General features: G+C 49.4%; 1 pseudogene across 1 annotated transcript in view; it reads left to right on the forward strand.

Annotated features, from left to right (window-relative positions):
* Positions 1-16,794, forward strand: part of LOC143786223 (piwi-like protein 1) — a 107,300-nt pseudogene that overhangs the window by 16,068 nt on the left and 74,438 nt on the right. The window contains exons 2-6 of the transcript XR_013218247.1: positions 918-1,043; positions 3,464-3,675; positions 3,892-4,013; positions 14,576-14,656; positions 15,248-15,445. The product of XR_013218247.1 is annotated as a piwi-like protein 1 (transcript). The remainder of the gene's footprint in view (positions 1-917; positions 1,044-3,463; positions 3,676-3,891; positions 4,014-14,575; positions 14,657-15,247; positions 15,446-16,794) is intronic.

Raw genomic sequence — 16,794 nt, forward strand, 5'->3', positions numbered from 1 at the left:
TCTGGCAAATGTCAATAGCCCTGCATGGTGTTGGGCTGTAAGCACAACACCCACTTCTGGATTCACCGGGCCCCTATACCACCACTCTCATGGAGTCTGTATATGACAGTTTGAGCAGACAAATGGATGTTAGTGGCCTGCTGGAGGTCATTTTGCAGGGCTCTAGCACTGTTCCCCTTGCTCCTCGTTGCCCAAAGGAGGAGGTAGCGGTCCTGCTGGTGGGTTGATGCCCTCCACATCTCCTGGTGTACTGGCCTGTCTCCTGGTATCTGCTCCATGCTCTGGACACTGCTCAGACCCAGCTACCCTTCTTGCTACAGCTCTCATTGCTGTGCCATCCTGGATGAGTTTCGCTACCTGAGACACTTCTGTGGGTTGTTGACACCGCCTCATGCTACTGTACAGTACCTCAAAGGGTGAGAGCAATGACAAAATGCAAAAGTGTCCAAAGCTGCCAAAAAGGATGAGAACAGAGAAATGGTCTGTGGTCAGCCCTGCAGAACCACACCTTTATAGGGGCTGTCTTGCTAATTGCCTATTTGCCTGTTGCTCCATTTGCACATCAGCAGGAGACATTGATTCACAGTCGGTGCTGCTTCATAACTGGACAGGCTGAATATTTCAACCACAAATAATAATTGTATGGTTATAATCCCAGACAATCCTATAAAAGGTTATTCCAAATATGGGAAGTGATCACCTATTCACAGGATAAGTAAGAACTTGCTGGATGCTGGGGTCCGGCTGTGGGGCCCCTACTGATTGCTAGGATGAGAGGCCTCCTGGTGTAGTCTCACAGGATGCTTCCTGCCGCCACTGTGCAGTATTGGGGGCCCCTTTTCTGTCCTGTGACCCCCTGTATGTGTAAGGGAGACCTGTGTAGCTAATAGTTTAACAAACCTTTTTCTTTCGCTTAGTTCTGCAGGTGTCAGCCGGACTTGCAGAAGTGTCTATCGGGGAACGGGGCGGCCGTAGGCGCGACTTCCATGACGTCGGGGTGAACACCCGGCAGACTATCGAGCACGTCCAAAAATCGAAAGCAGGTAATCGCGTCCTCGAATCTTTTTCCACTTATCTTGTTGTTTCTTGCTGTTCTGTGGAAAGCTGGATGACAAACATGTTTCCACCTCTACAACTCCTGGGTTTGTCATCTAGTTATCACCAAGTCAAAAAGCTGCACATGAAGGGTTAAAACATGCATGTCTCTGGTCCCCAAATCTCGCTGGGCGATTGGAGTCTTTTTATGCCAAATAATTGGAAATGAGAAATCAATAGAGGTGACGGGGGTTTTTACACTACTGGAAAAGGGGCCCCAAAAGATAGAAAGGAAAAGGCAAGCAGTACTCATCTTACCCCGGTCCTCCGCCTGTTCTCTGCCGCTGCTCCTATTTGCTTTTCTGCTGTAGCAGTGACACCACATCAAAAGCGCACATCACTGCTGCAGCCAATCACTGGGCACGGCAGCTCCTGCCATCTACATGATTGACTGCAGCGGTGATGTGCGCTATTGAAGTGGTGTCGCCACTGCAATCAGATTAGAGCAGCGGTGAGGAACAGGCTTCACATGATGACATTTGTGGGAACAGCCAGATTAGGTGTCTTAAGAAAGCAACTGAATGGACTGAGAAATGCAAAAATATTTTCTTTCTATAGCCCCAACATATTCCACAGCACTTTACATTTTACAGGGGAAATTGTACAGATAATAAACATTACAACCTAACAGTCACATAAACAACAGACACCAAGAGGAGTGAGGGTCCTGCTGCTCGCAAGCTACAGTCTGAGGAAATAGGGGAGACACAAGAGGTGGATGGTGACAATTGCTTTCATTGTTCGGAGCTGCCATAGTGTAAGAAATCGGGTGTTCTTGTTAAGCTGCATGAACCGGTTATCAGCCAGAATATGTAACCGTACAGACACAGAGGCTATTAAATGCATAAAGCATGTGAGGAACCTGGTTATGAAGAAAATGTTGAATGGGCAACACAGTGATAGTTAAAAAAATGAGTTGAGGCGGTAGGCCAGTCTGAAGAAATGCACTTTTAGGGCACGCTTAAAACTGTGGGTATTGGGGATTAATCGTATTATCCTGGGTAGTGAGAAGACTTGGAGACGGGAGTGGGAGGTTCTGATTATTGAGGATGCTAACCTCAGGTCATTAGCAGAACGGAGAGCACGGGTAGGGTGGTAGACTGAGACCAGGGAGGAGATGTAGGGTGGTGCTGAGCCATGGAGCGCTTTGTGGGTGAGAGTGATAAGTTATATTGAGCTCTGTAGCGGATGGGTAACCAGTGCAACGACTGGCACAGGGTAGAGGCATCGGTGTAACGGCTGGTGAGGAATATGATCCTGGCTGCTACATTCAAGACAGATTGGAGAGGGGAGAGTTTAGTAAGAAGGAGGCCGATTAGTAGAGCGTTACAATACTCCAGACGAGAATGAATAAGAGTTGAAAGTAAAAGGTCGAATTTTAAAAATGTTTTTGTGTAGATGACAAGAGCGAGCCAGTGATGTGGGGGGTGAATGAAAGATGTAAATCAATTATGACCCCAAGACAGCGGGCATGTTGCTGGGGAGTGTAATGGTGGAACCACACACGGAAATGGCAATGTCGGGAATAGGTAGGTTCGCAGATGGAGGAAACGCAAGGGGTTCTGTTTTTGACAGGTTTAGTTTCAGATAGAGGGAGGGCATGATGTTGGAGATGGTGAAAGACAATCACTGGTGTTATGTAATAATGCAGGCGTGATTGTCCAATAGGGGTGGTGTACAAGAAGGAGCCTAGGACTGATCCTTGAGGAACCCCAACAGTAAGGGGAAGATGATAGGAGGAGGAGAAGGAGCCGGCAAAAGATACAGTGACGGAGCGGTCAGAGATGGGAGGAGAACCAGGAGAGAACGGTGTCATTGATCCCGATAGAGCGGAGCATAGTGCGGAGGAGCTGGTGATCCACAGTGTCACATGCTGCAGAGACATCCAGGAGATCGGCAGGGAGCAGAGACCATTAGATTTAGCTTCTAGTAGATCATTAGAGACTTTAGTGAGGGAAGTTTCAGTAGAGTGTAAAGAGAGGAAGCCGCATTGTAGAGGGTCCAGAAGAGTGATCTGAGAGATAGCGGATTGCACGGGAGTGGACCAAGCGTTCCAGGAGTTTAGAGATGAAGGGAGATTAGGGACAGGTCTATAGTTGGTAGCACAGTTTGTCGATGGATGGTTTTTTAGGTAATGGAAGTATACTGGCGTGTGTAAATGAGGAGGGAAAGATACCGGGAGAGAGGGAGGGTTGAATATTTTTGTAAGGTCAGTGGTGACAGCCAGGGAAAAGGACTAGAGGAGATGTGAGGGAATAGGGTCACTGGTGCAAGTAGTAGGGCGAGAAGATGCAAGGAGCCTGATCACGTCGTCTTCCGTGACTGGTTCAAATTGGTAAAATATAACCATCTCCCCTAATATCGGCAGGCTCCTCTGGAACCCTGATTTCTCTTGTGACCAACCACATCAAGCTGGTGTCCCGACCACAGTGGGCCCTGTACCAGTATCACGTTGACTTCAACCCCGCCATGGAGTCCAAGCGTTTGCGGTATGCCCTCCTGTACCAGCACGAAGAAACCATCGGGAAGGCGCGGGCGTTTGATGGAACCGTGTTGTTTTTACCAAAAAGACTGAATAAGGTAAAGTTGTTCCAAGGACAGCGGGTCATCGATGGAGAGCAGTGATGGAAGTGCCGCGTGTAACCAGACAAGGCCTCGTGGGTCACTTGGGACCATGTTTGATCTGACATTGATGACCTTTCTGATCACCAATATCTGTCCTTTCACTCCTCTCTGGTAGTTGACGTAACGGTGATTGCATTTGATGGTTTTGGATTTTTTTTCTTGTTTTTGAAGGTCACCGAGGTGTTCAGCCAAACTCGAAATGGAGAGAATGTGCGGATAACAATCACCCTGACCAACGAGCTTCCACCGACCTCGCCCACCTGCTTCCATTTCTACAACATCATTTTCCGAAGGTCAGAGTGATGTAGGACTGTAAAATTATCGGCTTTAAAGGGTTAATCCCAAAATTTTAGGTTACTCCCCCTTTCCCCGACCATTGGGACCCCACACCATCCCAAAATTGGACTCTGCAGAACCCGTTTTGAATGGAGCCGAGGTGTTCATGCTGGACCTCCTCTCCAGCAGTCAGACGAGGGGGTATCATGATAATTTGGGAGTGTTCCTTTTACAATAATGGTGTGAACCGATCAGTGAACTGTCCTGTATCTGGAGGCTCTCCTGCAAGACTGAAACTTTAGGCTCCTTGGCCCCAATGAAAAATCTTAAACCAGGCCCCCACCTTTCACGCTCCATTTATAATACTGTTAAAGGGTTGTCCAGGGTTAGAAAAACATGTCTGCTTTCTTTCAGAAACAGCGCCACTCCTGACCATGGGTCGTATTGCACGCCAACTCCATTGAAGTGACTGGAGCTGCGTTACCACGCACACTCCATGGTCAGGGGTGAAAGAAAGCAGCCATGTTCTTCTAATCCTCGACAACCCCTTTTAAAGGGGTCTTCCCATCTCCCAAGATTCTATCCCAATATGTAGTAGGTGTAATAATAAAATTAGCAAATATCTCCAATTACAAATGTAGTATAGTTCTTCTAATTTGCTGTGTTGCTTACCCCATGTGCAGTGCTTAGCAGTAAGCTTAGGTTTCCATGGTTATGACCACTCATATAGTGACAGTTGTTAGTGGTTGTAACCATGGATACCTAAGCTTACTGCAATGCCCTGCACATGAGCGACATAGTAAATCAGAAGAACTACACTACATATCTAATTGGAGATATTCGCTGTTAACCCCTTCATGACCTTGGGGTTTTCCGATTTTCCGTGCTAGTTTTTCGCTCCCCTCCTTCCCAGAGCCATAACTTTTTATTTTTTTTTATTTTTCCATCAATATGGCCAGGTGAGGGCTTATTTTTTGCGGGATAAGTGGTATTTTTGAACGATACCATTGGTTTTACCATGACGTGTACTAGAATATGGGAAAAGAAATTCCAATTGCGGTGAAATTGCAAATAAAGTGCAATCCCATGCGCATTTTTTGTTTGGCTTTTTTGCTAGCTTCACTAAATGCTAAAACTGACCTGCCATTATGATTCTCCAGGTCATTATGAGTTCATAGATACCGAACATGTCTGGGTGAAAAAAAAATTCCAAACTTTGCTAAGAAAAAAAAAAATTGCACCATTTTCCGATACTCGTAGCGTCTCCATTTTTCATGATCTGGGGTCGGGTGAGGGCTTATTTTTTGCGCACCGAGCTGACGTTTTTAGTGATGCCACTTTTGTGCAAGATACGTTCTTTTGATCGCCCGTTATTGCATTTTAATGCAATGTTGCAGCGACCAAAAGAAAGTAATTTTGGCGTTTCAAATTTTTTTCTTGCTACGCCGTTTAGCGATCAGGTTAATGCTTTGTTTATTATTGATCGGGCGATTCTAAACGCGGCGATACCAAATATGTGTAGGTTTGATTTTTATTGTTTTATTTTGAATGGGGCGAAAGGGGGTGATTTAAACTTTTATATTTTTTTTAAAACTTTTTTTTTTTTTTTTTACTTTTTGCCATGCTTCAATAGCCTCCATGCTAGAAGCTGGCATATCCTGATCGGCAGCTACATATCAGCGATCATCAGATCGCTCCTATGTAGCTGAATTCCAGGCGTGCTATGAGCGCCGACCACAGGGTGGCGCTCACAGCAAGCCGGCATCAGTAACCATAGAGGTCTCAAGGAGACCTCTGGTTGCTATGCAGACGCACATCGCTGACCCCCGATCATGTGACGGGGTCGGCGATGCGCGCATTTCTGGCCGCGCAGCTGGAAGCGGTAGTTAAATGCCGCTGTCAGCGTTTGACAGCGGCATTTAACTAGTTAATAGTGGCGGGTGGATCGTGATTCCACTCGCCGCTATTGCGCGCCCATGTCACCTGTACAAAACAGCTGACATGTCCCGGCTTTGAAAAAAAATTCCAAGTGCGGTGAAATTGCAAAAAAAAGTGCAGTCCCACACTTGTTTTTTGTTTGGCTTTTTTGCTAGGTTCACTAAATGCTAATACTGACCTGCCATCATGTTTCTCCAGGTCAGTACGAGTTCATAGACACCTAACATGACTAGGTTATTTTTTATCTTAAGTGGTGAAAAAAAATTCCAAACTTTGCTAAAAAAAAAAAAAAAAAAAAAAATGCGCCATTTTCCGATACTCGTAGCGTCTCCATTTTTCATGATCTGGGGTCGGTTGAGGGCTTATTTTTTTGCGTGCTGATCTGGCGTTTTTAATGATTCCAATTCAGTGCAGATACGTTCTTTTGATCGCCCGTTATTGCATTTTTTTTCTCGCTACGCCGTTTAGCGATCAGGTTAATGATATTTTTTCTCCTTCACCACATTGGGGGACACAGGACCATGGTGTTATGCTGCTGTCACTAGGAGGCTGTCACTAAGTTGAGACAAAAAAGGTTAGCTCCTCCCCTGCAGTATACACCCCCGTGCTGGCTTCCAGAGACCCAATTCAAGCTTAGTGGCCGTAGGAGGCACACTGGATTTAAACCTTGTTATTCCGGACGAAGGGGGCGACGGATTCTTTCATGTTCCGATCTTCTCCGAACCAACAACAGGCGATCACGGGAGTTTCACCTCTCCGTATCCTCTCCTGCAACGTGGGAAGCCACTGCCTGAGCTGACCTTTTTGGGCGACGGGCTCCTTTCACTGGCACCGATCTCCCCCCGAGTAACAGACGAGCACTGGTGTGTTGCCTCCAGTATCCTCTTCTGCAGCCAGGCCTTTATTGCCGGACATCTGCCCTGCCCATCAGGTTTCACCCTCGGCTGTACAGAGGCACTATTCCACTGTGGCGTCCGTGCAGCCCCCATTGCATCACCACTGAAAAAGAGCGGATGATGGAAGGAGGCGGACGGTTCCTCTCCACCCCCCTTTCATGGGGATGGTGGATGGAGGCTCCCCCAACCCTGCACCGTCCCATGTAGCCTGGGCACCTTTATGGGGTAAGTGCAGATGGCGCGCCCCTGCCTTTGGGTATGGCCTAGGGGTCGGTTTTTTCTATGGTGGTCACCTTTTCTGGGGGGCTCCTTAGCGGCAGGATCCTTTACAGAGCGCCGCGAGTCTTTTCCCCGCGGTCCGCGCCAGCCGAGGCCAGAAATTTAGTCCCCGGCTTCGGCCCTTTCTAGGCCGCACTCCGGTAGGCTCCGCCCACTCCACACATCACTCCTACGGCCCCGCCCACGCTTCTGGCGCTTCTCGCTCCCTGCGAGACTACACTTCGGGGTCTCAGCAGACATCTTCCCCCTGCAGCACGCAGCGCCGGGCGGTGTTTTCTCTCACCCCCACAGAGGATCTTCCTTCTCCACTTAATTGCGGGGCACAGGACCGGGTAAGGAGACGGCACTATCTGCTTCCCTGCAGCGCTACCCCTCAGCTTCCTCATAGCAGCTGTGCATTACATTGGGGTACAACATGTCCCAGTCAAGGGGTAAAAAGGTCACTAAGGTTCATACCACCTTTTTCTCTGCTTGTACCACCTGCCAGGCTCCTCTTTCCAGGCCTCGGAGCTCCCCGTTCTGCCCAACCTGTGATGCCCAATGTGCCCAGGAGCCCTCCGCCGCTACCAACCCCAGTGCTCCTAGCCCCCCTGAGTGGGCCACGTCCCTGTCCCAATCCGTGGCTTCGCTAGCTAAGGCGATTGAATCCCTTCATGACCCCTCTGGGGAGCGGGGCGTTCGTTTTCCTGGGTTAAGAGACCCCTCTATTACAGGGGAATCGTCGGCCAGCAGGGGCCGCTCTCACCCACACGAGGTTCGGACATCCACAAAACGGATCCGCACCACCTCTCCCGATCATTCACCACGCCATTCAGCCTCCAATAGCTCCACTTCTCGCTCACCCTCCCCAGGGGCTAGAAGCGATCACGACTCTTTGAGTATGAGTCTGAGGCGTCCATGGACCCGGATTCCCCGGAGTTCCGTTCAACTGTTGATTCCTTCATTGAGGCTGTCAATCATGCGCTAAAGGTTAATGATGACCCTAATTCAGCTCCGGATCACGCAGTTTCCTTCACTAGAAACAAGCTATTCCATAAAGTGTTCGCCTCCCATCCGGATTTTCTAGAGATAGTTAAGAGGCACAGGGAGCGACCGGATAAACGCTTTATGGGCAAAAAGGCTCTGGAATCTAAATATCCTTTTTCCTCAGAGCTGGTTAAGGATTGGACAGAACCACCGCTGGTGGATCCTCCGGTGTCGCGTTTGGCTACCAAAACGCTGTTATCAGTACCTGACGGGGCATCAATTAAAAGTCCCACAGAGCGCCAGTTGGATTCCCTGGCGCGATCAGTGTATGAAGCCTCAGGTTCCTCACTATCCCCTTCCTTCGCTGCGGCATGGGTCGCCAAAGCTATGGTTTCCTGGGCAGATACTCTGGCACATTCCTTTCAGGACCACGCTCTTCCGACTGAAGCGGCGGACCTCGCCAAACAAATTGCTATGGCAGCAGATTATGTGATGTACGCATCTTTAGACGCAGCAGACTGTGCGGCAACAGCGGCTTCAAACGCCGTCACCATCAGGAGAGCTATCTGGCTTAGAGAGTGGCGGGCAGATTCCTCCTCAAAAAAGTCTCTGATTTCTCTCCCCTTTCAGGGCAGACGCCTATTTGGAGAAAAATTGGACCAACTTATTTCCGATGCTACAGGGGGGAAAAAGCAAGTTCCTCCCTCAACACAGACCAAAAGCTGCTTTTCAGCGCCAACAGTACTTTCGTTTTCGCCCCTTTCGAGGTGGCCCTTTCTGGTCCAACTCCACTGCATCGTCTAGATCAGAACGATCTACACGCACCGACAGAGACTCTCGGCCTTCTTACAAACCGAATCAGTCCTGGAGAGGAAGACCTAGACAACCCAGAACCAGAGGTTCTAGACCTGCCAGATTTCCTTCACAATGACTTGGGGAGTATTCCAGTCGACACCACCAAGGTAGGCGGACGCCTGCTTCTTTTTCGTCATGTCTGGCTTTCCGTCATCCCCAACGAATGGGTCAGAGACCTGGTGTCGTCTGGTTACAAAATAGAATTTTCCGTCTCCCCTCCAGCTCGGTTTTTTCCCTCTCGTCTCCCAAGTTCAAGAGCTCAGTCACGCGCTCTCCATTGCGCCATCGATTCCCTCCGCCAAAACGGGGTCATCGTTCCGGTTCCGGAACACGAGAGATTCAGAGGTTTCTACTCAAACCTCTTCGTCGTACCAAAGAAGGACGGGTCCGTGCTCCCCATCTTGGACTTGAAACTCCTAAACAAGCAAGTAAAAGTACGACACTTCCGGATGGAGTCCCTTCGGTCGGTCATTTCCTCATTGGAGCGAGACGAGTTCCTAGCATCAATAGACATCAGAGATGCTTATCTTTACATTCCAATCTTTCCGCCACACCAAAGGTTCCTCCGTTTCGCCATCCAAGAGGACCATTTTCAATTCACGGCCTTGCCCTTCGGTCTTGCCACAGCACCCAAGGTATTCACGAAGGTCATGGCGGCTGTCATGGCCATCCTGCACTCCCCCCGAGGAGTGGTCGTGTTGCCATACCTAGACGACCTTCTGGTCAAAGGTCTATCTTTTCATGCCTGCGAAGCAAGTGTCCGCATTACGTTGGATTCCCTTTCGCACCTAGGCTGGTTAATCAACCTGGACAAATCCTCCCCTGTTCCAGCTCGAAGGATCTTTCCTAGGCATGATGCTAGACACGTCCAAGGGGCTGATCTTTCTTCCTAGGTCCAAGGCCCAAGCGCTTCAACAGGGGGCCCGGACGCTTTCTCGCCCTTGCCCGCAGTCCATTCGGTTTGCCATGAAGATCCTGGGGAAGATGGTGGCCTCAATGGAAGCGATTCCCTTACAACAAGCTCTACTGGACAACTGGGACAGGAGTCCCTTTACCCTCGACCGACCACGCCCTCTGTCCCCGCGGACCAGGCAGGCGCTCACGTGGTGGACTTTGGAGTCAACTCTCCATCAGGGGAGGTCTTTTCTTCCGATCCATTGGCTGGTGGTGACCACCGACGCCAGTCTCCTCGGTTGGGGAGCGGTGTTTCTCCACCACACTGCCCAGGGGCGTTGGTCGATGCAGGAGTCGAAACTTCCCATAAACATTCTGGAGATCCGTGCTATCAGGTTTGCCCTGAGACGTTTTCACCCTCTGCTTGCGGGTCACCCAGTCCGAATACAGTCGGACAACGTCACAGCTGTGGCGTACATAAACCATCAAGGGGGCACTCGCAGCAGGGCAGCGATGCAGGAGGTCACACACATCCTCCGTTGGGCCGAGGACAACGACCACCATTTCCGCAGTACACATTCCGGGTGTCGAGAACTGGGCGGCGGACTTTCTCAGCAGTCAGGGTCTCGCATCGGGAGAGTGGGAGCTACATCCAGAGGCTTGTCATCAAATCTGCCTTCGCTGGGGGACTCCGGACGTGGATCTGATGGCATCCAGGCTCAACGCCAAAGTCCCCACCTTCATAGCGCGTTCTCTGGATCCCCGGGCCGTTGGGGTGGATGCTCTGATATTCCCATGGCACCGGTTCCGATTCCCGTACGTGTTCCCTCCACTTCCTCTGTTGCCGAAGGTGATCCGAAAAATCAAGATAGAAGGGATTCCGGTGATCCTTATCGCCCCGGATTGGCCGCGTCGCGCATGGTATGCGGAACTAGTGCATCTCGTATCCGACGTTCCCTGTCGGTTGCCAGACCGCCCAGATCTACTGCGCCAAGGACCGATCTACCATCAGAGCTCAGGGGCCCTACGTTTAACAGCGTGGTTGTTGAAACCTGGATCCCAACTCAAGCAGGTTTCTCCCAGCAGGTCATTTCCACCATGATCAGTGCTCGCAAGATGTCTTCCGCTCGCATCTACCACTGCACCTGGAAAGCCTTCTTCTCTTGGTGCAGACTCCGCGGTCGTTCCCCTCTCGTTTTCTCCATTCCCTTCATTCTGGAATTTCTCCAGTCCGGCTTTGATTCCGACCTGGCCCTCAGTTCCCTCAAGGGCCAGATTTCAGCGCTGTCGGTGTTGTTCCAGCGTAAGATTGCTACTAACTCGCAAGTCAGGACCTTCATTCAAGGGGTCTCCCACGTGGTTCCCCCCTACAGAATGCCACTAGAGACCTGCGATCTCAACTTGGTCCTAAGCGTCCTTCAGGAACCTCCGTTTGAACCTCTGCAAGACGTCCAACTATCGATTCTCTCTTGGAAGGTGGCCTTCCTTGTGGCGATAACGTCTTATCAGGTGCATCTCGGAGTTGGCCGCACTTTCCTGCCGGGTGCCCTTCCTTTCCTTCCACCAGGACAAAGTAGTCTTACGCCCATCTCCCGCTTTTCTCCCTAAAGTGGTGTCATCTTTTCACCTCAATGAAGATATTATTCTTCCCTCCTTTTGCCCACAGCCAAAACATGGGGTCGAAAAGGCCCTTCACACTTTGGACGTGGTACAGGCTCTCAGGAGGTACGTCTCTACGACTGCCTCTTTCCGTAAATCGGATTCCCTCTTTATCCTCCATGAGGGTCACAGGAAGGGTTCAGCCGCGTCTAAGGCTACGATAGCCAGATGGATCCGATCGGCTATCCAAGAAGCTTATCGGGTCAGGGGCAGGCCCATCCCGGCGGGGGTTAGAGCTCACTCTACTCAGTCAGTTGGTGCTTCCTGGGCCATTCGGCACCAGGCGTCGGCGGAGCAGGTTTGCAAGGCCGCAACATGGTCTAGCCTGCATACTTTCACAAAGCACTACAACGTCCACACTCATTCTTCCGCGGATGCGGCCCTTGGCAGACGTATTCTGCAGGCGGCCGTTGTGCATTTATAGGTCAGATGGTACACAGTTATTTGGTTGTATTGTTACCCACCCAGGGACTGCTTTAGGACGTCCCATAGTCCTGTGTCCCCCAATGTGTGGAAGGAGAAGTAGGGATTTTTGTGTACGCGCCGTAAAATCCTTTTCTCCGAGCCACTCATTGGGGGACACAGCACCCACCCCGTTAGCCTTATGGCTCGGTACCTTTTTGGTTCTTGACTTTTTCTCACATGTTATAGTCTAATGTTGTGTTATATTGATATTAATCTCCTACTGCTTTTGCACTGAACTGGGTCTGTGGAAGCCAGCATGAGGGTGTATATTGCAGGGGAGGAGCTAACCTTTTTTGTCTCAACTTAGTGTCAGCCTCCTAGTGACAGCAGCATAACACCCATGGTCCTGTGTCCCCCAATGAGTGGCTCGGAGAAAAGGATTTTACGGTGAGTACACAAAAATCCCTGTTTTTTATTGATAGATCGGGCGATTCTTAATGCGGCGACACCAAATATGTGTAGATTTGATTTTTTTTTCTTTTTTAATTGATTTATTTTGAATGGGGTGAAAGGGGGGTGATTTAAACATATATATATATATATTTTTTTCATATATTCTTTTAACTTTCTTTTGCCATGCTTCAATAGCCTAGAAGCAGGCACAGCGCAATAGCCTCTGCTACATAGCAGCGATCTGCTGTTCGCTGCTATGTAGCAGAAAATCAGGTATGCTGTGAGCGCCGACCACAGGGTGGTGCTCACAGCTGCCGGGGATCAGTAACCATAGAGGTCTCAAGGACCTCTGGTTACTATTCTGCAGCATTCCCGACCTCCGATCATGTGACGGGGGTCGGCGATGCCATCATTTCCGGCCGCCCGGCCGGATGCGGTAGTTAAATGCCGCTGTCTGCGTTTGACAGCGGCATTTAACTAGTTAATAGGTGCAGGCAGATCGCAATTCTGCCCGCGCCTATTACGGGCACATGTCAGCTGTTCAAAACAGCTGACATGTCCCGGCTTTGATGCGGGCTCACCGCTGGTGCCCGCATCAAAGCGGGGCTTCTGACCTCGGACGTACTATCCCGCCGAGGTCAGAAAGGGGTTAAAAACGTCAGCTCGGCACACAAAAAATAAGCCTTCAGCCAACCTGAGATGACGAAAAATGGAGACGCTACGGGTATCGGAAAATGGCGCAATTTTTTTTTTAATTAAAGTTTTGAATTTTTTTTTACACCACTTAGATAAAAAAATAACCTAGACATGTTAGGTGTCTATGAACTCGTAATGACCTGGAGAATCATAATAGCAGGTCAGTTTTAGCATTTAGGCTAGTTTCACACTAGCGTTAACTGCAATACGTCGCAAATGCGTTGTTTTGCCGAAAATACGCATCCAGCAAAAGTTCTTGCTGGATACGTTTTTTCGTCATAGACTAACATTAGCGACGCATTTGCGACGCATTGCCAAACGTCGCGTCCGTTTTGCGACGCTTGGGCGTGTGGTAGCGGATCGTCGGGAGAAAAAAACGTTTTTTGCTCCCGACGGTCCACTTTTTCCTCCGCCCCCACCTCCCCTCACTTCCCCGCACCTCACAATGGGGCAGCGGATGCGTGGGAAAAATGCATCCGCTGCCCCCGTTGTGCGGCGGAGACCACCCTAGCGTCGGGAACGTCGGCCCGACGCACAGCGACGGGTTGTTCCCGACGCTAGTGTGAAACTAGCCTTAGTGAACCTAGCAAAAAAGCCAATCAAAAAACCAAGTGTAAGATTGCACTTTTTTTTGCAATTTCACCGCACTTGGAATTTTTTTTCCCGTTTTCTAGTACAGGACATGGTAAAACCAATAGTGTCGTTCAAAAGTACAACTCGTCCCGCAAAAAATAAGCCCTCACATGACCATATTGATGGAAAAATAAAAGTTGGCTCTGGGAAGGAGGGGAGCGAAAAACGAAAACACAAAAACGAAAAAGGGCCGCGGCGGGAAGGGGTTAATCTTCGGGTCGGTCCTGGCCTTTTAATGCCATCCCAATGTTGTCAGATGTGGGTGTACGGAGCGGCCTCAGTAGCTGCGCCTGCTCCATACCCTGCAGATGCTGGTTATACAGCGGGGACTGGAGTCGGATCTGATCGCTGTTTAACACCGTACATGCTGCAGACAATCGCTGACCAGCATTTGAGCTGCACGTTCCTGACTGGGGGGCGTCCAGGTGCAGAGCGGCCCCTCCGTGACACGGCTGCAGGGAGGCACTAGACGCCGTGTCCGCACCTCTGGGCTTTATAGGGGGCCGTGACGTTTGCTCTATACGGCAATACTGACAAGTTCTGGTCTCCGATGAAGAATATTAAGCAAAAAGCCACAATAGAAATCTACATTAAAAAAAACATAAAATCTCTAATCTTCTGATCTGACCGCCTTTCCCGTCATTAAAGATGAACACTAAAAAAAATCCTATTTGTTATCGCCACATCCAGGAAAGTCCGATCTGTGAAAATCTAAAGTGATTCATTTCCTGCGTTAAAGTCTGTAAAGCAAAAAGAAGAAAAATCCAGAATTAATTGTCGTCTGTTCCCCAAAATGATAAACCCTCAGTCACATCTTCCAGTGGTTCCCACATCCCCTCGCCCACTGCTGGGATCACACACGTCCTCCACCTGTAGAGCTGACAGCGCCTGTTCTCTCCCCCCAGACTCCTGAAGATCATGGACATGAAGCAGATAGGACGCAACTACTACAACCCGAGCGACGCCACCGAAGTCCGAGCCCACCGGTAACCAGCAGAGCGGGGTTTACATGGGACTGACCATGCTGTACCCATGGGAGCATGTAATGTATGTACACAGGGACTGCACCAGCAGAATAGTGAGTGCAGCTCTTGGATATAATACAGGATGTAACTCAGGATCAGTAATGTACTAATGTATGTACACAGTGACTGCACCAGCAGAATAGTGAGTGCAGCTCTGGGATATAATACAGGATGTAACTCAGGATCAGTAATGTAATGTATGCACACAGTGACTGCACCAGCAGAATAGTGAGTGCAGCTCTGGGGTATAATACAGGAGGTAACTCAGGATCAGTAATGTAATGTATGCACACAGTGACTACAGCAGAATAGTGAGGGCAGCTCTGGAGTATAATACAGGATGTAACTCAGGATCAGTAATGTAATGTATGTACACAGGGACTGCACCAGCAGAATAGAGAGTGCAGCTCTGGAGGATAAGTAATGTATGTAGGCACAGAATCCTTCTGCTGTTTGCTGGCTCCCTGCTGTTGCCTGTAGGTGTCTGTACACACTGATGCTGTTACTTTTCTCCTCCATCTTCACCCTCCGTCCTGTCTCCTCTCCCATCAGACTCTCCATCTGGCCGGGGTTTTCCACCTCCATCCTCCAGTATGAGTCCAGCATCATGTTGAGCATTGATGTCAGCCATAAAGTCCTCAGGAACGAGACTGTGCACGACATCATGAGCAGCCTGTACTCCTCCTGTGGCCCTCAGAGGTTCCAGGACGCCTGCTGTAAGGAGCTGATTGGACAGATCGTCCTCACCAAGTAAGGCCTCTTTCACACTTCCGTCTTTTCTCTCCCGTCGAAATCCGTTGATTTTTGAAAAAATACAGGATCCAGCAAATTTTTCTACTGGATCCTGGTTTTTTTCCCATAGATTCGTATTAGCGACGAATTGTGATGGATGGCCATCCGTTTCATCCGTCGTGCACTGGATCCGTCGGTAAATCGCTGTCCGTTGAGGGGAGAAAACATTCAGAGGAACGTTTTTTTCTGCACGTCGGAATATCGCTCAGTGACAGGTCCTGCACTGTCCGGCGTTGGCTATAATGAAAGCCTATGGGTGCAGGATCCGTCACTGACTGTGAAAAGCAGGAATCCAGCGACGGTGCCGTCTTTTGAAAGTGAGCATGTGCGGAAGAATTTCCAGTCAGGGAAATTCTCTCTCTCTCTCTCTCTCTCGCTCTCGCTCTCGCTCTCGCTCTCGCTCTCTCGCTCTCGCTCTCTCGCTCTCTCTCTCTCTCGCTCTCTCTCTCTCTCGCTCTCTCTCGCTCTCTCTCTCGCTCTCTCTCGCTCTCTCTCTCGCTCTCTCTCGCTCTCTCTCTCGCTCTCTCTCTCGCTCTCTCTCTCGCTCTCTCTCTCTCTCGCTCTCTCTCGCTCTCTCTCTCTCTCTCTCTCTCTCTCTCTCTCGCTCTCTTTCTTTTTATTATTGATGCTGCCTATGCAGAGGTCATTGCACGCAAGGCATTATTGGGAAGCTGCCGGGAGCATCACGAGCATCCGTAACGCTGCGCGGGATGCCGGAAGGTGAGAATATTACGATTTTTTTTTTTCCCCCAATTTATTTATTTTCATTTATTTTTAACCTAGGTTTTGTTTATGCGTTTTTTGCAGAGGAAAACCGCTGCGAAGACTCATACACAACAAGTGCGCATAGCCTCGACGGGTCCGTCAGGAAAAACGGGCACAGTGCACCCGTTATATACAATCTGCACAGGATCCGTCATTTCAACATATTGACGGATCCTGTGCAGATTGCAAAAACGAAAGCGTGAAAGAAGCCTAAGAGCCGCCATGTGCCTTGTACTCGGCCGCTCTGTGGGCACCGGCGCCTCTAGAAGGAAACGGATCACCTGGGTACATTCTATTCCTTCACTTTTGGAACCAAATTTATGTTATTGACTCTTAATGATCAGCAGTTTTCATTTGTGTTTAATTTTTCTTCTCCTCAAAGATCCATAACTTTTTTTTTTTTTATTTATTTTTTTTTACTTTCACTATCGCCATATTACATCTTGTTGTTTTGCGGGACGAGTTGTAGTTTTTAATTACACCATTAATTTTACACTATAATGTGCTGAAAAACGAAGTGTCATGACTTTTTTAAAAAAAAA

Source organism: Ranitomeya variabilis, chromosome 7 (assembly GCF_051348905.1).
Source record: "Ranitomeya variabilis isolate aRanVar5 chromosome 7, aRanVar5.hap1, whole genome shotgun sequence".
Taxonomy (NCBI): domain Eukaryota; kingdom Metazoa; phylum Chordata; class Amphibia; order Anura; family Dendrobatidae; genus Ranitomeya; species Ranitomeya variabilis.